The sequence below is a fragment of the Mytilus californianus genome, unplaced genomic scaffold (assembly GCF_021869535.1).
Source record: "Mytilus californianus isolate M0D057914Y unplaced genomic scaffold, xbMytCali1.0.p SCAF_3, whole genome shotgun sequence".
In the NCBI taxonomy this organism is placed as follows: Eukaryota; Metazoa; Mollusca; class Bivalvia; order Mytilida; family Mytilidae; genus Mytilus; species Mytilus californianus.
In genome coordinates, this window is record NW_026262679.1 from 56,537,309 (window position 1) to 56,549,322 (window position 12,014).

The window sequence follows — 12,014 nt, forward strand, 5'->3', positions numbered from 1 at the left end:
AGTTTTGATCCCGTAATGAAATTTTGATGAAAATTTGCATATAGGCTATTTTTTACCTGATTAAATCAAATATGCAATAAAAAATATACCATCATTTGCTACTTTTTGAGTAAATTGAGGTTGAAATTTCAGATATTTCCTCAAAATTCGGATTTGTGGACGTATTTTTCCTTTCGACATAAATACATAACTTTTTTGTTTTAAAAGATAAACACAAGCTGTTTTTTGTTAAATTATTTGTAATTTCTGTTTTATATAAATGTTCTATAAATTTGTACATTTTATTTTTACAAATAACTCATATTTATCAAATGTTCATGAATGTAGAAAAAAAACGTCATTTTTTGCTGTATATTTATCAAATATAAAATAATTGCACTATTGACTTTTTCATGAAAATTGGTACACAGAATCTTCATACGTAATCAAACCAAATGTCATTTTAAAAAAGAAGGGTCCATGAACTCGTTTTCAAGTTAAATCAGTTTGAATGATAAAAATCAGTCGAGAACAGCATCTTTTCCCGATAAGTCACAGTTTGACGTCGCGAAAATAGCAATTTACGTTAGCAACGTCATTACTTTCCCTGTAACTGTATCGTATGCCCTTAACGACAGCGTTAGACTTAACGACAAGTTGAACAACCGGCCCCAGACTTCAAAAGACTCATCAGTGACGCTCGAATAAAAAAAAGTAAGAAAGGCCAAATAGAGTTCAAAAACTATTTCTGGGAAACTGACCAACTTCTGTAGGACCATTACCTTGTAACTTAGGTGATCAAATTTCCAATTCGTTGTATGAAAGTTTGATGAAAATTTGAATCAATTATTAAACGATAATTAATAGTGTAGTATTTTTTCATAAATGCTATTACTAAGGGTTTCAGAATATTTTCTAAATTTATAATGCTATAGCTTTCTGAATAAAATATAGGTCATAGTAGGTTAAATATTGCTTAAAATTGTACTCAACTAGAAAACTGTACTATTCATATGTAACCTTTATTTTCTAAGACATGGACATAAACTCAATCAAATAGTGGCTGCATGTATGTAAGAACAGAAAACATTGCGCAAATCAACACGAATGTGACTTGAAACTGTATGAAGCTTTTAAAAATTTAAAAATAATTATAAATGTTGGTATGTTTTTTTCCCTTTGGAGCATACTGAATCATACTGGTACACCTCTGTCTATCAATAAAAAGTATTAACAAAAATACTGAACTCCTAGTTAAATTTAAAACAAATAGTGAGTCCATCAAACCTCCCACTTGTATGACAGTTGTTTATAGTTCCGTAATATTGACACATTGGGCAAGCAACCCAAACAGACACAATCAGTCAATGTGACAATCATGATCTTATTTTGTGTACAATGTAAATCTTAAATCAGTGTTTCAAAGTTAAACAAGATAACATTTTTTTTTGGAATTTCTGCCAAAGAAGAAATGTATTTTTGAAATCTTGTTTGGATTAGTTTTGTGTTCAATGGAATTTATTACGACATTTTAAATATTTATTCCTTTTAGTGACTATTTTTGGATCGAATTTAATGAGGTTCATATTTAAATATGTGCCAAAATGGGAAAAAGTAAGCTGCAGATCAATCAGACTACTTTTACATGCGACATGTCTTCAAAATTAATATAGTAGAGAACTTGTGGGGGAGAGGGGGAAGTTAAAGACTAAAAAGTGAAACTTTTTTTACTTTGCACTATAAATTTAGGTACATTTCTCCTCGGTTCACATTCCTCTAAGCATATTCTTGAGGGAGAGAAAGCAATTAATATATACTCAATAACCCTTTCAGTTATGATTTGTCATAAACCGATTTAAAAGTACATCAAACGGAACTCAATCTGTAGGACATGAGGGTTACATGTCAATTTGACAGCAATCAAACGACAAAAACAACCTCAGGACATCTAGAGGGCAACACATGGTTTTCAACAAACAGATTCTACACAATATGTTAAGTTCTAAATCGTCACGAATTTATTTAAAAGTTGTGGATAAATTTAACAGAAACGATAAAAAAAAAATCTGCCATTAAATCGCAATACTCCATTTAATGTAACAATTTAGGGAGAAGTCTGAATATCAAAAAAGTTAATAATTTAAAAGTTACAAACCATTTACTACATAAAGGCATATATCCCCCTTTCTTTACCCTACAAGCGAACTTTCTTAAGAGCCGTGGATAGCGGAATATCGTCCGCATATTTCGAAAACGTTCATGTAAATTGATGATATTGCGTCATGTGTTAAAACAGTTATTGGCCAATCAAAACGGCATATATCATTTTTAAAACCGATTTGCTTGTTCAATAACTATAACATAAAGCCGATACTAGTATACTCTTTCCCGACAAAGAACGCAAACAAAAAATGTTATTGAAGTTAACAGTAAATCTGACAAAGTCGCCAACCAAAACAGTTTTTGTAGTTGACAGAACATACAGTATAGTAAAACACAAGGCCGTACTAGTATACACGTTCCCGATAAAGAACAAGTTAAGCAAATATAAACACAAGAGTAAACAAAATGAAATTAACACTGTGAAAACCTTTTTTATCTGAAACAATCTGTCTGATGCAACACATTTGTGATCATTTGTCGCATTTTTCTCAACAAATAAAAAGTCATCGCATCATGATATATGTGCAACTGGTTATAACATAGTGTGTGTCATGTTTTCAGTTACTCTGGTTGATAATTCAAAAACCTTACATGGAATTGCAACGAAAAATGCATTTACAGTCACAAATAATGAGAGAATCCTTGTTGATTATGAGATCAATGCTTCCGAAGTGACATCATATTAATATCATTGAATGGCGTTTCATGTAAATTATTATTATAGGCTAAAACCAAGCTGTGTCTTTTCTGTTGTTATGGATGTATTATAAATACCCTGCCACGTCCGGTCTGTGTTTTGTTAGATGTTTTTCTGCTTTGTATCGATCTGATGAGTAAAGGGCATACGATACAGTTACAGCAGAGGTAATGACGTTGCTAACGTAAATTGTTATTTTCACGACGTCAAACTGCGACTTATCGGGAAAAGATGCAGTTTTCGACTGCTTGTTATCATTCAAACTGATTTATCTTGAAAATGAGTTCATGGACCCCTCTTTTTTAAAATGACATTTGGTTTGATATTGTATGAAGATTATGTGTACCAATTTTCATGAAAAAGTCAATAATGCAATTTCTTTAAATTTGATAAATATACAGCAAAAAATGACGGTTTTTTCTACATTCATGAACATTTGATAAATATGAGTTATTAGTAAAAATAAAATTCACAAATTTATAGGACATTTATATAAAACAGAATTTACAAATAATTTAACATTAAACAGCTTGTGTTTATCTTTTAAAACAAAAAAGTTATGAATTTCTGTCGAAAGGAAAAATACGTCCACAGATCCGAATTTTGAGCAAATATCTGAAATTTCTACCTCATATTTTTTATTACATATTTGATTAAATCAGGTAAAAAATAGCCTATATGCAAATTTTCATTAAAATTTCATTATGGGATCAAAACTGTATCGTATGCCCTTAAGATATTTTCAACTGATTTTTATAGTTTGTTCTTATGTTGTGCTGTATCACTACTGTCCCAGGTAAAGGGAGGGTTGAGCGTTCACAAACATGTTTAACCCCGCCACATTTTTTATGTGCCTATCCCAAGTCAGGAGTCTGTAGTTCAGTGGTTGTCGTTGGTTCATGTCTGTCATATTTGTTGTTCGTAAATTGTTTTGTTATGAATTAGGCCGTTAGTTTTCCCAATTAAATTGTTTCATATTTTTAATGTCGGGGCCTTTTATAGCCGACTATACGGTATGAGTTTTTCTCATTGTTGAAGCCGTACGGTTATCTATAATTGCTAACATCCACTTCATTTGAACTTGGATGGATATCTGTCTCATTGGCAATCATACCACATCTCCTTATTTTTTAAATAAGTACCTCTATTCTTGATGAATTTTATTTTTGGATGTAACTAATTTGATAACATGAAGAAGTCAGAGGTTAAATGAAACTCTCAAAACCAATTTGACTATCCCCCTAACGCTACCAAAATATGAATTGAAGCAGATGCTCATATTTATTTATTTGCATTTGTGTACCGATTATATTACCTTGGAACTCGGTGACCTTTCGATGAACACTTTCTTCATCCCCAGATTTATTTATTTTTTTAGTTTCGCTTTTAATCATTTTTGATAGATTTGCTCACAGGCCACAAGCGCTTGGGAAATGGACCCCTACCCCCCTTCTAAATGTTTGTTCGTGTTGTTAGGTATGTTTTTTTTTAGTGAATTGTCTATAATATTTTAACTTATTCCACTTATTTAATGTGTCCTGCTCTTTTCCATACGATATGACAATACGGTTTATAAATTTTCACCCTCTATCATTATTTTTCACAATTCAGGAAAGATCGATATTTCACATATCGTAGTTCCATTAAATCATACAAATTAAGGCATGTATCCACTCAAAAAAGTATAACCTTTTCGTTATCTCTTACTAGATACTATTACTAGATACTGTTTGCAACTTTTAACAGCAATCTAAATGTACGGTGCAGTCCGGTAAATCCGCCCACATAAGGCTTTGATCGTATGCATTTCTGCTTAGTTATATACAAATTGTATCAAATTTAATATAAATCGATTCACTGACAAATTAACTTTGAGTAGTTTATCTCATTTCCCAAAAAATATCTGAAATAAATTTTAAAATCAACAAAACAAGTGGGTCATCCGTGTTTTTATATATACATTTATATATGAGCGGCCATCGTAGTGACTATTGAATGCAGACCTTCCTCCCAGTCGACATTTGAGATCCCATGGCCACACTAAGGTAGATCTCAAACGAATGAATGTTACCATAATTGACCACAGCGCTGCTTGGTCTAGGTTCGTGTCAAAAATCCACAACTAGTCGATTACAATACCTTTTCTACTATCCACACGATCCCCATGTCAAAGAAGAAGCATGTGTTTTCATAGTTCATTTGTCGGTCCTAAATTATCATGATACTGAATAAAACTTGAACAATGGCTCTTCGGTAACATTTAAGGGAGACACGGAAAATGTTGAAAAAAAATTAAATGATATATGATATGTTAAATATAAATATTTTACCGTAAAATCTAATGAAATCACATTTCAATGTTAAGGCGACAGACCTTAATAAAATTTATGTGAAAATATTACAATATCGAACTGCTTGCTGTTCTTTTTTCACTTGGGGTTCGTGTGGATTGTTGAAAAGGTATTGTAACCGACTAGTTATGGATTTTTGAGACTTGGTACATGTATATATGTCTACACATTGTAGAAAATTGTAAATATAGAAAAATAGATATTATTTTTTTTTTTACATTGGGCCCTAAAAGGGGTCCATGCCCCAAATACCTGCGCCAGAACCTACATAATGTTCATTTCATAAATGGTATTGTTGTGTTGTGTGAACAAAAAATGTAGTAAAAAAGACAGTTTAGGGTAAGCATGTATGCGTTTATTAATGTTGGTGAAAGTTCATTATATGGTGACATTGATTACGTAATGTAATAACATTTACATGTATTAGATAAAGTTAAATACCTGGATAAATTTTATTTTAAAACTTTAAAGAACATGTATCACGTGACGAATGAATTATTGATAAATATCAGGGGTTAATTTTTGTCTTGTTATGTCTACACATTGACGGACTTTCTTCCAACTGAAAACTTCAGCGCACGGATTTCAATATATTTGCAGAGTAAGTACAGTTTTACATTATTTAAACCCGTAAGGTCCAATACGGGATTATATATAGTTAGTTCTCTTTACCGTTTTTTCCAAATTAATCGGAAGTTTTGAGAAAACGAAAGTAGAATAATATTAAATTTTCAAAAAATGTAGAAATGTTTTATATAAGTTATGGATGTAAATGACTATGAATTTTGGATCGTACTTATAATTGACGAAATCGAAAGTAAAATTGTTAATTTCGTAAAATAGGCACTTACAAGCACGATTTTTAATGTTAATAATACTCAAGATCGCGTCGAGGATGTATATCCTTATTTTTGTTTAATCTTGTCCACATTCAGTGTAAAAATGTGGTGTGATTGTTTATGAGACTACCGTCCACCCTCAGTGTCCACCTAAGACCAAACGGCAAGGGTGTACACAACTACAGATCACTGTATGACCTTCATTTACAAGCAAACTCATACCATACCGTATAGTCGGCCACAAAAGGCTCGGGATAACAAAATAAGAAACAATTCTAACGAGAAATTCAACGGCCTGATTACGCCTTTCCTCCTGGTAAGAGTTATGTGTGACAGAGCAGAAAAAAAATCATTCAAATCTGAATTGAATTACAATTTTCTCATTTCAAATGTTTTCTTCAATTTGTGTATAATAATTAATATTTTCTGACAATTTCATTTAAAATTCAATAATCAAGATGTTTTTGATGAATATTTTATATTCCATTTTATTTAAAATTCTGAATTATTACGTCGTTATCTGTTTCTCAAACTATGTGAAAAAATTGAAAGGGGTTATTTTGTTTTACGTCTGTTCAGCTCACATAGACTAAAAGGCCACGTGAACTTTTGCCATCACTTGGCGTCTATCGTCCGTCCTTTGTCGTAAACTTTTAAAAAAAATCTCCTTTAAATCATCTGGGTCAAATGCTGCCAAACTCAATCTAAAGGATCGTTATGGTATCTAGTTTAAATGTTGTATCCGGAAATGTGATCCGTCAACAAAGATGGCCGCTGTTGCTAAACATAGAACATAGGGGTAACATGCAGTTGTTGGTTTGTATTTCAAGAACTAAGGCAGTTATAGCAAATCTGACAGTGTTATAATTAATCAGAAGGTCATGGTCTATCACCTGTGAACTGTTCAGAAAAATCGGACAATCCATTTTTGAGTTTTTGCCCCTGGAATATCAATTTTTAGTAAATTTCAAAGTATTGGGTTATATCTCAAAACCTAAAGCAGTTAAAGCAATTTGACATGATAGGATTGACCAGCAGGTCAAGGATTATCTCCTGTGAAATTTGCAGAAAAATCAAAATGCCCATTTTGGAGTTATTGTCCCTGAAAACTGTAACAGATAGAGAGATTTTTTTATTGTAAGAATGACCAGGAGAGTAATATTTACAAATAAGTGCCCATTGAAAGACCAATTTTACTGATTTGCAAAAACTATAAAAGCTTAAAAGAAATTGTAAGAAGCAAAATAGTTCAGCAAAATAAGTCAAAATGGCCTATTTTTTAACAGTAAGAATGACAAGAACAGTAATATCTACAAATAAGTCACCACGGACGAATTTTGAATTGACCTCTTACAGGAGAAATTGCCCTTGAAAGAATAATTTTACTGATATTTTTGCAGAAAATATAATACATAGAAGCAAAAACGGTCAGCAAAATAAGACAAGATGGACGAATCGTCAATTAGTCCTCATAGGAGTTATTGCCCTTGAAATACTCATTTTACTTATTTTTGCCTTTTTTTGGCAGAAAGTATGATAGATAGAGAGAAATTGTGTATTAAAAATAAAATCTAAAAAAAAGAAGTCAACTGAACAACATTTGTAAATTGACCGCTTTTATGAGTTATCAATTCCCTGAAAGTTGGTTGTTATCAATTTTTTTTTTCATTTTTGCAGAAAGCATTTTTATAGAAAGAGAAGTTGTAAAAAGTAAAGATTATTTAACACACAGTAAGATCTACAAATAATTCATCATTGTCAACTAATCCCTTTCAGAAATATTACCCTGGCAAGGTGATTTTTTTCTCCATTTTTTTTTACTTTTTGAACAAACTATAATAAATAATTAGATACTTTTAAAAGTAAAACTATTCAGCACAAGTTATACGATTTATTGCATTAAGTGACTTTTCTATCTCAAAAACTTCAATAGACAGGTATAAACTTTAAACAGTGAAAATAACCATCTTTATAAGACCTACAAAAATGGCAGTTAAAAAGATCTGCAAATAAGCAAGTATTACAACTGATTGCAATTAAGGAACAAAATATATATCAAATTGGATATGTTTTACCAGGTGAGCGATTCAGTCTCTTGGGAACCCCTTGTTCTTGCTGCAATTCGTAAATTTTTAGATCGAATAGAACGAAATCTTTTTAAATGTTTTTTTTCCACAAGTTCGTGTTCAGTACATGAACAATACAATGCAATATCTTATTAACGTTTCAACTTTTACAAACAAGTACAAAACACATGTTTTGAATCAAATTACAAATATCTAAAAGCCATTCATATAGAATTACCAGAGACGATTATATCTACGTATATGTTTACAGTGACATTAACCCGTCTTCAATCCCCGCAATTATTACTCTAGTAAGACTGCATATTATTTAAACTTTCTCAATTTTATTGTTGTGTAATCTTAATTCTATGGCAACCTGTAAAATATTCTTAATAATCTGTCCACTGATGGAAGTTGGATGTAGATGTCGAATGACAATACCCGACTTAATGAAAATTAAAACTGACGACAATGTTGGACTAATCGCTCTACCAGTCTTTCATGAGTAAGTTCCGCCAATGAGTTTGTTTTCTATAGGTCGGTGACCTGTCGTCTCGGCATCTTCGCCACTTTCCGCAAAACAATGTATTTAACAGGGCAAAAGTGCATATCATTAATTTCAATTGTATTTAGTTTATAAAATTTTGCAATTAATTTTTTTATGGGAAAATTGTTAATTAAAAATTGTAAGAACTAACTCTGAGTCACACAAAGTGATTCGCTCTGTTGTCCCATTGCATATAATTGAAAATGGTGGTTTAGTTTAGTCTGCGATCTTAGAAGAAATTTTTACGAGTCGACCAACAATGAGATAGAAGAATTAATTACCCCTTTTCTTCTATGGACATAATCTGCGAGGATCCAATATTTGGGTGATAACATACTACTAATCTAAATCTTTTTTAATACAACAAACATAAAAATGTATACGACGATATGTTCATTATAAAATATGAGACAACTTTCAACAAGAGAGAAAATGACGTAGTTCTAAGTTAGGAGCAATATAAATGTCACCGTACTGACTTCAGCAATTAGAAAAACCCACACCGCATAGCGAGCTATGAAAGGCCCTGACATTACAGATGAATAATACACATGATGAAAAATTCCCAAATGAAATATTTTTTAAAATTTTGACTTAAAAGGCAAAAGTTTATCACATTTATTGTCTCAATCAGTTTATGCATGCGCTCAGCCTTCTACTTTCGTTTGCCGAATACACGAATTTGCATAAATTGATTGTTTATACTTTTTGCTTTATATTTCAGAAAAAAAGTTTGTTTTCATTTTCACGATTGCTCGTATTTATGTCTTTTACACTAGTACGTTTTGTTTGTCGAACCACTTTGAAATGATAATATGTCTACCCATGATTCCATACCCACTTACCTATAAACGCCTTAACTCCGACTAAACTGACAGGAAACATAGTCACCCGAACCTATTGAAGAGCTGACGCATTTTTTTTCTAGTAATGACATATATTCGCATATACGAATAAAGGGATTTGTGGTGTAATCGTGAAGAAGAAAATAACCTTTGCCCCCCCCCCCCCCCCAAATGAAAAAAAAATTTTAAAAAAAGACACCAGCTGAATCTTTAGTCATTATGTTGGATTGTGAACTATGTCAATACTGCACAAACAGATTAAACGTCCAGGTATTGATGCCTGACCTTGTAGGCGTTTGTAATTGTATATGCTGTATATGTTATGGAACATATATTGTATGTGTTTGTACATGTTGTATATGTTATGGAACATTTATTTTATGTGTGTGTACATTCTGTATATGATATGTAACATATATTATATGTGTTGTTTGTACGTGCTGTATATGTTATGGAACATATATATTGTATGTGTTTGTACATGTTTGTATATGTTATGGAACATATATTGTATGTGTGTGTACATGCTGTATATGTTATGGAACAGATATTGTATGTGTGTGTATATGCTGTATATGTTATGGAACATATACTGTATGTGTGTGTACATGCTGTATATGTTATGGAATACAGTATTACATGATCAAACTACTTTGATTATATTTTCCTCAGTAATAGTATAAAAATAAGGAGATGTGGTATGATTGCCAATGAGACAACTATCCACCAAAGTTCAGATGAAGTGGATGTAAGCAATTATACGCAACCGTACGGCCTTCAACAATGATAAAAAAAACCATGCCGTATAGTCGGCTATAAAAGGCCCTGACATGAAAAATATGAAACAATTGAATTGAGAAACCTAACGGCCTAACTTATAACAAAACAATTTACGAAAAACAAAAATATGACAGACATGAAAAAACGACAACCACTGAACTACAGGGACAGGCACATACAGAATGTGGCGGGGTTAAACATGTTTGTGAGCGCTCAACCCTCCCCTAACATTTTACAGTGGTGTTACAGCACAACATAAGAACAAACTATAAAAATCAGTTGAAAAGGGCTTACTCATCAGATCGATACAAAGCAGAAAAAATTAAAAGGATGTGCTATTTATTCCGTTTGAAATAAGTTTTCTACAGGTACAGCCAAGATTGCAAACCAAATCTTTATATCTATGGAAGAATTTAGTAAAGGTATAAAGTAATTTGTGGAAACGAAATCCCTGACTTAATGATTTACCAATAATACGCTCATTGGAATCCAAAACGTCACTACAGACACGGGCATAGCAAACGAGTTAGGATACATAAACACAATAAGACGATGCAAAAGGAACATCACCGTCCAAAAGAGGAAAATTAACAATAGGGAAAGAAAAATCATCTCTTTTGTCGTAAATCTTTGTGTAGAGTTTCTGGCAAAAAACTGAAATACCTAAATCTAGGAAAGGACAGTTATTGCTGTTACTATTTGATTTATTTAAAGTAAGTTCATTTGGGTAAATTTCGGCAGTATATTTAGAGAATTCTTGATTATTTAAAGAAAACATATCATCAAGATAACGGTAAGTGTTGTTGAATTGATTAATTACTATTTAGTAAATAGAATTTAGACGGGTCTTTACTGAGTTTTGCCATTAACTGTGATTCATAACAGTACTTGAATAAGTCTGATATTAAAAGGGGCACAATTGGTGCCCATAGGAATAACTACAACCTGTCAATAAGCTTTATGCCGAAACGTACATAAATGTTGTCAAGGAGAACATTTACGGCTTTAATCATCTCATCATACCACCAGTAAGTATTTCTAACATATTTACCTTTCTCATTTGAAAAAAAAAGGCTTTATGTGAATTGCAGCAAATAAATTTGCAATCAGATTTGTCAAACAAACGACCATTAGGAGAAGAATTTGTATAAGTGACTTGTCACTTGTTTTCCACTCCATGTATTGTATTGATGTACGCATTTATTTATTTGTTTCTAAATAAAATATTGTTTACACTAAACGACCATTTGATTCAATAGGAAAAACTTTTGTTTGATGAGATAGTGTGGAAGTGTAGTATAAAGAGGGGAAAAGTCAAAACTGTCAACAGATTCAAAAGGACCATCAAAAGCACGTAATTTATCTAAAACATCCAAAGAATTTTTTACGCTCCGAAAGTGGTAAATTCAACTATCTTCATATGTTTTATTACAAAAGTTAATGATAAGTTCTTTGATTAGTAGTTAAGGATATCGTTAAAAGCACTGAACGATAGGTAGTAGAACTCTTACTAGTGGCCGAGATGAAAGTATGTTTTACGGGTTTTTTTGTGGAGTTTAGGTAACCAATAATACATACATATTGATAGTATATCCGTATTTAAAAAGTTAATTTAAGCTTGATGTGAAGACTAGATATACATGCCTGCTCATAAAATGATTAATACACGTATTCATTGCACCGATACGATAACGATTGATAACAAAATGTTGTGTTCTTGTTTCGATTCATGCACATATTATCATTG

General features: G+C 31.7%; 1 protein-coding gene across 2 annotated transcripts in view; it reads left to right on the forward strand.

Moving 5' to 3' along the window:
• The first annotated feature begins 5,642 nt into the window (after nt 1-5,642).
• Nucleotides 5,643-12,014, forward strand: part of LOC127734929 (CAP-Gly domain-containing linker protein 1-like) — a 28,412-nt gene continuing 22,040 nt past the window's right edge. The window contains exons 1-2 of one of the 2 annotated variants that reach the window (XM_052244977.1): nt 5,649-5,791; nt 11,527-11,617. The gene's annotated coding sequence lies outside the window, so the exon portion shown is untranslated. Of the gene's footprint in view, nt 5,792-11,526; nt 11,618-12,014 lie in introns of both variants that reach the window. The other variant, XM_052244976.1, reaches the window with a different exon arrangement.